At 49.8% G+C, this 10695-nt stretch overlaps 1 pseudogene; it reads right to left on the minus strand.

The window, feature by feature from the left end:
• Positions 1–5041: 5041 nt before the first annotated feature.
• On the minus strand, positions 5042–5497 carry LOC112608501 (annotated as a pseudogene).
• Between the last annotated feature and the right edge of the window lie 5198 nt (positions 5498–10695).

Below are 10695 nucleotides of genomic sequence, written 5' to 3' on the forward strand. Positions count from 1 at the left end.
GACTTTAGGAAGGCTTCTTTTCTTTTGTATTCCCCTCCCCCGTCCCCTTCCCTTTTTCTTTTCTTCTTCTTCTTCTTCTTTTTTTTTTTTTTTTTAAGACAGAGTCTTACTCTGTTGCCTAGGTTGGAGGCTGGAGTGCAGTGGTGTGATCTTGACTCACTGCAACCTCTGCCTCTCGGGTTCAAGTGATTCTCCTGCTTCAGCCTCCTGAGTAGCTGGGACTACAGGTGCACTCCAGCAGGCCTGGCTAATTTTTTATTTATTTATTTATTTTTTATTTTATTTTTTTACTAAAGATGGGGTTTCACCATGTTGGCCAGGCTGGTCTCAAACTCCTGACCTCAGGTGATCCGCCCACCTCGGCCTCCCAAAGCACTGGGATTATAGACGTGAGCCACTGTGCCTAGCCTGTTTTCTCTTACTCTCTTTCCTTTCTTTCTTTTCTCTCTTTTCTCTTTCTTTCCTTCTGCTTTAAGGTCTCACTATATTGCTCAGGCTGGTCTTGAATTCCTGAGATTAAGGAACCCTCCTGCCTCAGCTTCCCAAGTAGGTGGGATTACAGGCACACATCACCACACCCAGCCAGGAAGGTTTCTTCATTGTTCCAGATTTTTACCTTGAGGAACGCTCTTCACAGTCTACCTTCTGCAAAGGGCTTTAGGAGAGAATGCTACTCAGAAATCCTTCCAGTGCAGAATACATCTCAGAGAGAGCAGGCACTAAAGGGAGGAGAGAGAACCTCATAAACAAATTCACAGATTAACCTGAATGTCAACCTTTCGTTTAACCCTATGCCAAAGCCAAACATCGCTGCTTCAAGAGTCATCATTGAAAAGCGTCCAAAATGAGGCCCACCCTGGTTTCCGGATGGAATTTATTCCCATGGTGTTTGCTTCTCCTGACTGCATTGTCCTCATCTATCATTTCAAAGTACCTTCAAATTTAATTTTCTTTTAAAGGGACGTGTATTCATAGTGTCAGGAGACAGTCCGAGCATTCCTTTGTTATAATTTGTAACGTTAATACGGCATTGTACCAGCCAGCTGGGCAGAGACCTGTCCTCTCTGTGGGTCCCAGCTCCGGGTCCTGGGGCAGGACACTGGCCTTGCCCATTGCCCCACGCTTTCATGGCTGGCCATCTTTCCAGAGAGGAACCCCCTCCTGGAAGTATGACCAACTAGTCACCATAGCTGGCCACATCCTGCCCTGATCAAGGCCATTCTAGCAAGTCTTTGACCTCAGTTCCTGGTATCCCATCCAGTGTGGGAGCTGAACTGCCTTCCCTCTGCCCCAAGGTGGGTTTTGTTTGGGGCCAGGATTCTACCTGCACCTTCCTGGGAGCCATCTACAGTGCCGTTATCAGCTCTCACACAGTCAGGCTACCCTGTGGCAGATTCCCCACCTCTCAACTGGCCAAAATGCTTCACCGTCACCTTGGATCTCATGGTTCATGGTTATGTCCTTCCTGTAACTCACCTCAGTTTGTGTTTCACCCTGATTAGGACAGCTGAGTCCTGGTGCATCACATTCCTGCCAATGCATGTGGTTCCTCTAGGGCCAGCCCCTGCTCTGGGCACTCAGTCCCAAATCCTGCAGCAAGTTGACCTCTGCCCATGCCATCGTCCTCTGCTACTGCTGCACCCCAGGGTGTGGTCTGGCCATGTTTTATCTTTGTTCTTCCTGGGTCACATGCCCTCAAGGCTGCTCAGAGTCCTGTACTAGGGGGCTTCCTCCAGGGCTTCTGGCCACCAGCTGTCATTTCCAGCCATCCCCAGGATCCTGTTCAGTGAAATCTTCTTTGGATGTTTGTGTTAAAGATGTAGCTGTAAACACAAATTGTCAGGTTGGGCCAGGTGGCTCATGCCTGTAATCCCAGCACTTTGGGAGGCCAAGACAGGCAGATCACCTGAGGTCAGGAGTTTGAGACCAGCCTGTCCAACATGGTGAAACCCTGACTCTACTAAAAATACAAAAATTAGCCAGGCACGGTGGCAGTTTCCTGTAGTCCCAGCTACTAGGGAGGCTGAGGGAGAAGAATCACTTGAACCTGGGAGGTGGTGGTTGCAGTGAGCAGAGATCAGGCCACTGCACTCCAACCTGGGTGACAGAGTGAGACCCTGTCTCAAAAAACAAACAAATAAACAAAACAGCAAATTGTCCTCTGCAGTCACAGGAGCACCGAGGGGCCCTTGTTGCCACCACTTTCAGGTAAGAAGCAGAACCCCAGGACGCAGTGGGCTGTTGTGTGGTCTCCCTGATGTCCTGGAATGTCCCAGCCAATGTGACAGTTTTTCTATCCAGTGCATCCTCCCTGACCAGCCAGCTCTTCCCTCCCCAACTCTTGCCCTGCAGGGACTCTGAAAGCTTGTTCCATTTACAGTTTACATTCACTATATTTCATAGAGTAAAAGGTGCTTCTCAAACATAAGTTTATGTTGTTTGCCTTCAGCTCCCCCTGTATTCTCTCAGCATGTCTTTGGCGTGGAGAAGCAGGAAACTAAACATGGGAAGTGTTTTGACTTCCAAAAGAGCCCATAGTGAAGGCTCTGTTTATTTGCTTTGAAAATGATAATCATCAGTCCACACGCCTACAAAGAATCATGGGCAGGAAAAAAATAATAGTTATAAATACAGCTGGATTTTAATAAAATAAGCAAAACAATTCCCACAATCTTTACTCAGCAAGCAAAATTTTTAGGACTGAAATAGACAGATGTATGCACCTATGTATGAAGCTTATGGGCCTAAGTAAATTGGTATATATATTGATTTGAGAGGACTATGTTGAATTTACAAGCATGCACTCATGCACACCTGTGTCATATGTGTGTGTTGAATGCATGTATATATGCTGTTGTCTATTCAGTTTGGGATGTCCATTGGACATGTAGAGTCTGGAGTTCAGGGAGGATTGAGGCTGGGGGTCTCCAGGTAGCATTTGGCAGGACATAGGTGGGGTTTAAAGCCCAGGGATGAAAGTGGAGGACAGAAAAGTGGAGGCTGAGCAGGGGCTGCACGGGTTGAGTAGCCAGATGAGGGAGGGATCCAGCCAAGGAGTCTGGAAGGAGGTGCAGTAAGGCAGGGCAGGTAAGGGAGGGCCACTACATACATGAAGAGTATTTCCAGAAGCAGGATGTGGCCACCTGTGTTAAACCCTCTGACAGGTCAGACAGTCTGGTAGGATGGTGAGAACCAAAGCCTGACCCCAGCGGGTCCCAGAGAGAATGGAGGAGAAGCAGCAGGGGTTTCGGCAGCATCTACTGTCCACAGACAGACGGAGGGCCATCCCCCGCATGCTGAGCACTGACAGGACCCAGCCAGGAGAAAGGAGCCGGCGACCATGCCTCAGAGCAGGGGACGTACAGCAGCCAGGCCACTGACCAGGAGTGACAGATGGCTCAGGAGCCCACGGTGAGCCTGGCCAAGGAAGCTTTGGGAGTTTCTCCACTTCAGCAGGGAGGAAGGCGCCATCTGGGACAGAGCCAGTGGTTGGTGGACAAGATGTGGGAGCCTGTAACTGGTCCCTTTTGTTATCCCCTATTCTCCCAGTGAAAAAGGAGCCAGGTTCTCAGCTGCAAGTGATGAGAAGGGCGAGGGCAGAGGACATTCGAGTACGAAGGAGAGGCGAAGTGATCGCGTCTGCGCAGGATGAACAAAGAGATCAGGGAAGGTCGTCACCTCTCAGGGCTGTGCTGACTCGGGAGTGTAACGTGAGACTAGTTAGCAAGAATTCCGCAGTTCCTCCACCTGCATTGGGCTGCTTGGAAGCAGGAATGAAGTAAGCACAGAGTTTGATTAAACCAAGCTCAAATATTTGCCAAGGACCCCACAGGTGACAGGAGAAGGGAGGGTGAAAGTTGTAGCAGGGACAGGAAATGGGGGTTTATAATAATGCACGAAGGACTCTTACCTGGGGGGATGGCAGGTGAGGATGTGCGGGGAGGTGGATGGCAGCATGTGGGTGGGATGAATGAATTGAAAGACGACACTGCCCGGGCCTGCACCCAGAGGTGCTGGCTAATGGATGCGGAGTGGCCTGAGTGTAGTATATGCAGGAGGGTTTCAAGATGCAGTTCTGTTGAGAGTTGCAGAGGCCACGCAGGAGAGTGAGGGTAGAGTGGAAGGTTCTGGATCCACAGGGTCCAGACATGAATGTCAGGCAAGGACCATGATTCACAACTATGCAGGTAGATGGAGATGCAGGCTCAGGTGAGCTAAATCCGGTGGGTGAGCCTGGAGCAGATGCTCAGCCCTGCTTGCCTGGGGAAAAATTAACAGATGTCCATGCAACCCGCCCTCCCCCACACCCTCAGGCACACTGGTTCCACTGGTCTGGGCTGTGTCCTGGACCTGGGAGTGAACAGCTCCAGCTCAGAGCTTGTTCTACCTCAGTGTTCCCAGGAAACTCCTGTGGGGTCTCCTTAAAATGCAGATTCTGGTGCAGGAGGTCCAGGTGGGCGGGGCTGGGGACTCTGCCTTTCTTAGGAGCTCCCAGTGCTCTCTGCTGTGGGTACTTTGAGGAGCAAGGCCTTAGAAAGAGTGTTGTTTTTTGTTTTTTAATTTCAAGCTCTCATTTATTAGTGTACCTCTCAATCTTTTTTAAAAAAATGGAAAAGAAAAAAAATAAAGCTGCTCCCAAAATGTCTTATAGCATTCTTTTTGTTGTTGTTTGTTTGTTTGTTTTGAGACAGTCTCGCTTTGTCACCCAGGCTGGAATGCAATGGCGCGATCTCAGCTCTCTGCAACTTCTGCCTCCCAGGTTCAATTAATTCTCCTGCCTCAGCCTCCCTCGTAGCTGGGATTACAGGCACCTGCCATCCCGCCCAGCTAATTTTTGTATTTTTTGTAGAGACAGGGTTTCACCATGTTGGCCAGGCTGGTCTTGAACTCCTGACCTCAAGCGATTTGCCCACCTCGGCCTCCCACAGTGCTGGGATTACAGGTGTGAGCCACCACGCTCTGCCTTTTACCGTTCTTTAAAAAAGGAAAGTGTTTCTTTTAACTTTACAACCACCCCCATCCCAATTTCAAAACACATCATTTAATTGTCTTGTTCACCGACATTTCCAAGATGAGATTTTATATTTTGCTCCCATAACTTCTGGTTATCACAAAACCCAAACTCCTTTATTGAAGGAGTTTGGTCCAGCTGATGTCGGTATATCCGTCCCAGAATTCTTCATCCTCATCTTTGCTTCTGGAAGCATTTCCCCCGGTTCACTCCCTGACCAGAGTGTGATGGCCATGGCTGATGCCTTCTTTGTCCTCTGACTACCTACGGCAAATCCAGTGTGGAGATCTTTGTAGACTCCGTGGGGGAGGTCTGCAGCTCCTTCAGCTGACCTTTCTCAGGGCTGCGACTGGAGCTTTCCCCTCCATTACTAGAAGAAACGGTCTTCGTTTTCACAGGTTTTTCTGCTTCCTCTTCCGGTCCTCTGGCGGCTCCAGCTCGCTGCGACTTCTCGGGCTTCTCCGCTCTCGCCCTCCCCTCCGCCATTTTCCTCACCGTGGCCTCCCCTTCTGTGTTCTTGACAAAGCTTGTTTCTGCCTGACTGCCTATGCCGGCGCACACAAATAGACCTCCAAGTATGCTTGCCATTGATGGATAATATAATGTTTATAGAAAGCCAGCTAACAATCTACAGTTTCTAAAACATCCCCCAGAGTAAGCGCGGTGTTGTCCACCCACCACAGTCTGCCTCCGTCCCCGGCGCAGGGCTCCGGGCGCCCAGAGGGTGGCGTTTCTTGCAGCCTCAGCGGTCGGCCCAGGCCAGGCCTCCCCGCCTCTGCCTTCCTTCCCTGTGAAGGCTGCGGAGGAAGCACCTCCTCACGGTGGGCACGCCGGGTCCCCAGGGAGAGGCTGCCTGGTCACACCAGAGTGAAGTAACTGACCAAACTCAGCAGGGAAGGGCAACAGGAAACCCAGAACCAACCTGTGCCTGCCATTCCCGGCTCCGCGGCTCTCACACGGCTCCTCCGCCTCGGAGCCCCTGAGGTCAGCTTCTGGGGCATTAGTTTGCTTTGGGAGAAGCTATGGTGGGGACCAGGCTTCCGTGTCGAGGTTGCTAAGAGCCAGAGGTAGCAGCAACAGCTTTTCCCCGGAGCGTCTCTCTGGATGTCGCTGGTGGTTTTAGGGCTGCTTAATTCCTGGCTAGGTAGAGACCAGGCTGGGTCTCTGTTCCACCTAATTATATTAGGTGGGAGCCACCTAATATAATTTACTAAGACCCATCCAGCTTTTTTTTTTTTTTTTTAAGTGGGTTTTGTTGTCTGCAACCAAGAACTCTGACCAATGTTTCATCCTTCAGGTTCTGAGACATCACTACACTGGGGAGATACCAGCACATACCTCAGTGCCAGGGCCCAACGGCATGAAGCATTTGCACCCAGCATTGCACATGCAGCATTTACACCCTGCATCATACATGTAGCATTCACACTCAGCATTATACATGCACCGCCTACTCCCAGGGTATGATACACCCTGCATCATGCATGTATCATTTTCACACCGCACTGCACATGCAGCATTTACACCCTGCATCATACATGTAGCATTCACACTCGGCATTATACATGCATCGCCTACTCCCAGGGTATGATACACCCTGCAGCATGCATGTTGCACTCACATCCTGTATCGCACACGCAGCATCATGCATGTTTCATTTTCACACCGCACTGCACATGCAGCATTTGCACACTTTATTGTACATGTTAATTAGGCTGTCTGCCTCCCACATGTTTTTGACAACAGAACCTGCTCTTTTCATGGCTGTACCCCCCCTAGAGCTCAGGCTTATGCCTGCCACATGTTTGATGCTTAGTGGGGCCACCTGCCTTTTTCGCCAGCCAAGCATCCTTTCTTTACATTTCCCTTGCCCTATGTGGAGCCCAATATGTTTGGTTTGACTGGGGTGTAACTAAAACTAACCTATTAACTGCATTGTCCTACAGGTTTCCAGGCCCACCCCACTGCCTCAGACCCCAAGTCTGTGTTAGGTCTAAGGATCTAGATCAGTAACTTGGACAGTCTAGACACAGGTGATCCCAGGACCACACTACGAACCAGGCAGATCCTGGTCTTCAACCTTGATCACAAACCTAATTACCTGGGGATCAAAACCACAAAGCCTGAAATTCGTGTTCAGTTGGGCTGGTGTGGTGAAAGTGCTGCTTTAAGTTCCTCTGGATTTAAATGTGCGCCATGCTTGTGAACCACTGTGCAGCCTCCAGAGGTCTCACTGCTCCCCGCAGCCCCTCCTCAGCCCCCTGCCCCGGGGGTAGTCTCCAAAACCAGCAGTCAGCCTCCAGCCTCTCTTCTCAGCCTCCTCAGACACCTATAGGTACTGTTTGGCCTTTTCTTGGGCCATGGGCGCTTGGAAAATGAGGATGCTGCAACGGCATCAATGTAGGGACACTAATCCAATATATGCAGAAGTGGAGGTGATCGGGCTTATCCAACAAGTTCCCTGAGCCTGTCTAGGAACCTTAACCACCAGCTGTAAAGAAAATGTCCACTTGGGATCTTCCCGCCTGCTCCTTCTAGGTGCCACTCCTCAGGGTGAGCAGAGTCTCATCCAGCCACCTCAGGAAGCTAAGGTCCCCAGCTCCCTGATTCCATGGGCTCTGGCGCTCCAGCCTCATCATTGCAGCCTTGCTTGTCTAATGCCCCAGGGCCAGGACATCCACCAGCTGTGAAGCCTGCAAAAAGGACGGGATACCTCCAGGAGCCAGGCGGGGATCCTCAGCATCTCTCCCTTCCCACTGCCGGCTCCAGCAACGCAGACACACACTCACACGTTCACGTGCCACACACACAGTCACACACACCACACAAACACATACAGACTACACAACACACACTCACATACATCACACACAAACACATGCACAAAACACACAACACACAAACTACACAATGNCAAAAACCACACACACACCACACACACCATAGAAACACACACACACTACACTACACACAAAGCACACACTACACAACACATATATTCATACACGCACCACACACAGGCATACACACTACACACCACACACACATATCACACACACTACACACCGCACACAAGACACACATTTTACACACATTCTTACATGCCCACACACTCACTTACACATGCACAAACATGCACATATAAATACAGAGAGAGACACACACGTGTATGCACTCTCACACACACACAGAGATGGCAATGCTCAGAGAGCTGGAGCACTCCAGGCTGGCTCCATTTCCCAGCGCCCCTGAGCTATGGGCTGGGGGCTGTGCCACACGCGTGCACGTGCCTGTGTGTGTGTGTGTGTCCTGCAAGCTGGAGGGCGAGCCCCTCCTCTGTCAGGAGGCCTTTGCCCCACCCTGCGGGCTTGCAGTCTTGCTGCTCCTCCTTGAGAGCAGCTCTCCTACTTGTCACCACTTCTGTCTTCTGTTCTTCGCTCGCTCCTAGATTACAGGCTTTTTGAGGACAGATATTTGGTGCCATTCGTCACTGTGCTCCCACTGCCAGTTCTGGGCCTGGCATGGCAACATTAGTTAATGGATTAAATACCTAAATCAATGAATGATAGATGGGAGGTACAGAGAGAGGGAGGGAGAGCAGAAAGTACTTAGATGACCAGACCCTGTGTTCTAGTTTCTTTCTACGGAGCACTGGAATTTACTCTCTATGTGACAGAGTGCGTGGCAGAAAGAACACTGATGAATGTAGCAAGTTTATGTTGAAAATTTCATTAAAAGTAACAAGAATATAAATAGATGTTGCTTGAATAATGAGTGGATCTAATCTCCCACTTTGTGGGCGCTCACAGCATGGCTACTGTCCTGAAAATTGAGGCGAGCATAATATAATATCAGCAGCAATATTTTAAAATTCTAGGTTAACACAGAAAACACCTTGCTTTCTTGACATCTGAATCAAATAAGATTGATAGTGGGAGAAAAAAACAGCATTTTCATCTTAAATTTTCTTCCAACATAGTAGAAAATGGATTGAAAATACCAGTAACTGCTGGGCGCAGTGGCTCATGCCTGTAATCCCAGTGCTTTGGGAGGCTGAGGCGGGCGGGTGGATCACCTGAGGTCAGGAGTTCAAGACCAGCCTGACCAACATGGAGAAACCCTGTCTCTGCTAAAAATACAAAAATTAGCTGGGTGTGGTGGCGGGCACCTGTAATCCCAGCTACTTGGGAGGCTGAGGCAGGAGAATCGCTTGAACCCGGGATGCAGAGGTTGCAGTGAGCCGAGATCGCGCCACTGCACTCCAACCTGGGCAACAGAGTGAGACTCCATCTCAAAAAAAAAAGAAAAGAAAAGAAAAGAGAAAATACTAGTAACCAAAGCAGTAATTGGCATAAAACATTCCAGATACATTGTGAGATCCCCAAGGCATCAGAAACAACTGATCAGCAAGGAGTCCGATGGAGGTAAACAGGGCAACTACTTCAAATCAGCCTGTCCTGCCTACAGAAAACTGCCTTGTAAGGTTCTGAGACCCTTGCTGCACACACATACACACACACAAACACACACACAAACACACACACACAGTCTCTTTCTCCACCCTTTTCTCAGGGTCCTCTTGAGCTTCAGGACCACGGAGTTGCTGAGCCTACATTTCTACTGTCTCGAGGTTTTGGAATCTGTCCAAAGTGGCTGTCTATTCTCCAGGGCCCTGGTCCCTCCTGCCTGCTTATATTAAGCAACCAACTGTCAACCATTTTAATTTGGTGAATAAAAATCTCTTGACCCTGGAAGACTGTAAATTAGATGAAACCTGGTTCTCTCTCTGCACTGTGGCTCTGCTGGGCACATCTGGCCACCTCCGCAGCTCCAGCCCCAACCAGGAGGGTCATCAAGCTGATACTCATCAAGCTGAGACCAGGTAAGCAGGCAGGTCTGGATGCAGGACTCCCCAGGAGATCTTCTGGGGCTCCTGAATGCCAGGTCCTGGCGTGGAGGTGGTTGTGGCATGCCAGGGTGAGACTGAAAATAGTTAAATTTAAAAAAAGATAAATCCTCCCCTCCCCTAGAAAGGTCAGGAAATGTCATCATGTCAAAGCAGGCAGCAGCGAATAAAAACTATGTTTCTACCATGTGGGAGGACAGAAACGACCCTCTGCACCATGCCTTGAAACTGGCTTGAATGAAGGAAAAATCTCACAGTTGTGTTACTCAAGTGTAACAGAGATCCAAGCCCTCTGGAGAGTGGGGAGCAAGGTCTGAAGGCAGATGCAGAATCCAATTTGGGGTGAGGGAAGGAGAATTAGGGGAGATTTACCTCTTCAATGGCCAGGAGGTAATATGGAGCAAATCAGACATATCACGGAAGGCTTCCTGCAGGAAGGGCCACTTGCCTGGAACATGTGTGGGATTTCATGTGGTAAGCAAGGAAGCAAACACTTAAGGAGGGAGGACAGCAAAAGCCCTGTGGCAGGAGGCAGCATGACAAGAATGAGCTTTCTGAAGGTGGGGGGAGACAGCTGAGAGAGTACGGGTGTGACAAGGCAGAGATGGCTGGAGCCAGGATACACAGGGCACGTAGGCCGTGGAAGAGTGTGGACTTCACCCCAGGAGCTGGGGAGCTATAGAGGGGCACTTTGAGAAGACCCCTTTGGCTACAATGTGAGGCATGAATTGGGAGGAGTGAAGCTGTGAATGATGCATGACTATTACGGAAATTAAAA

Source organism: Theropithecus gelada, chromosome 15 (genome assembly GCF_003255815.1).
Source record: "Theropithecus gelada isolate Dixy chromosome 15, Tgel_1.0, whole genome shotgun sequence".
In the NCBI taxonomy this organism is placed as follows: Eukaryota; Metazoa; Chordata; class Mammalia; order Primates; family Cercopithecidae; genus Theropithecus; species Theropithecus gelada.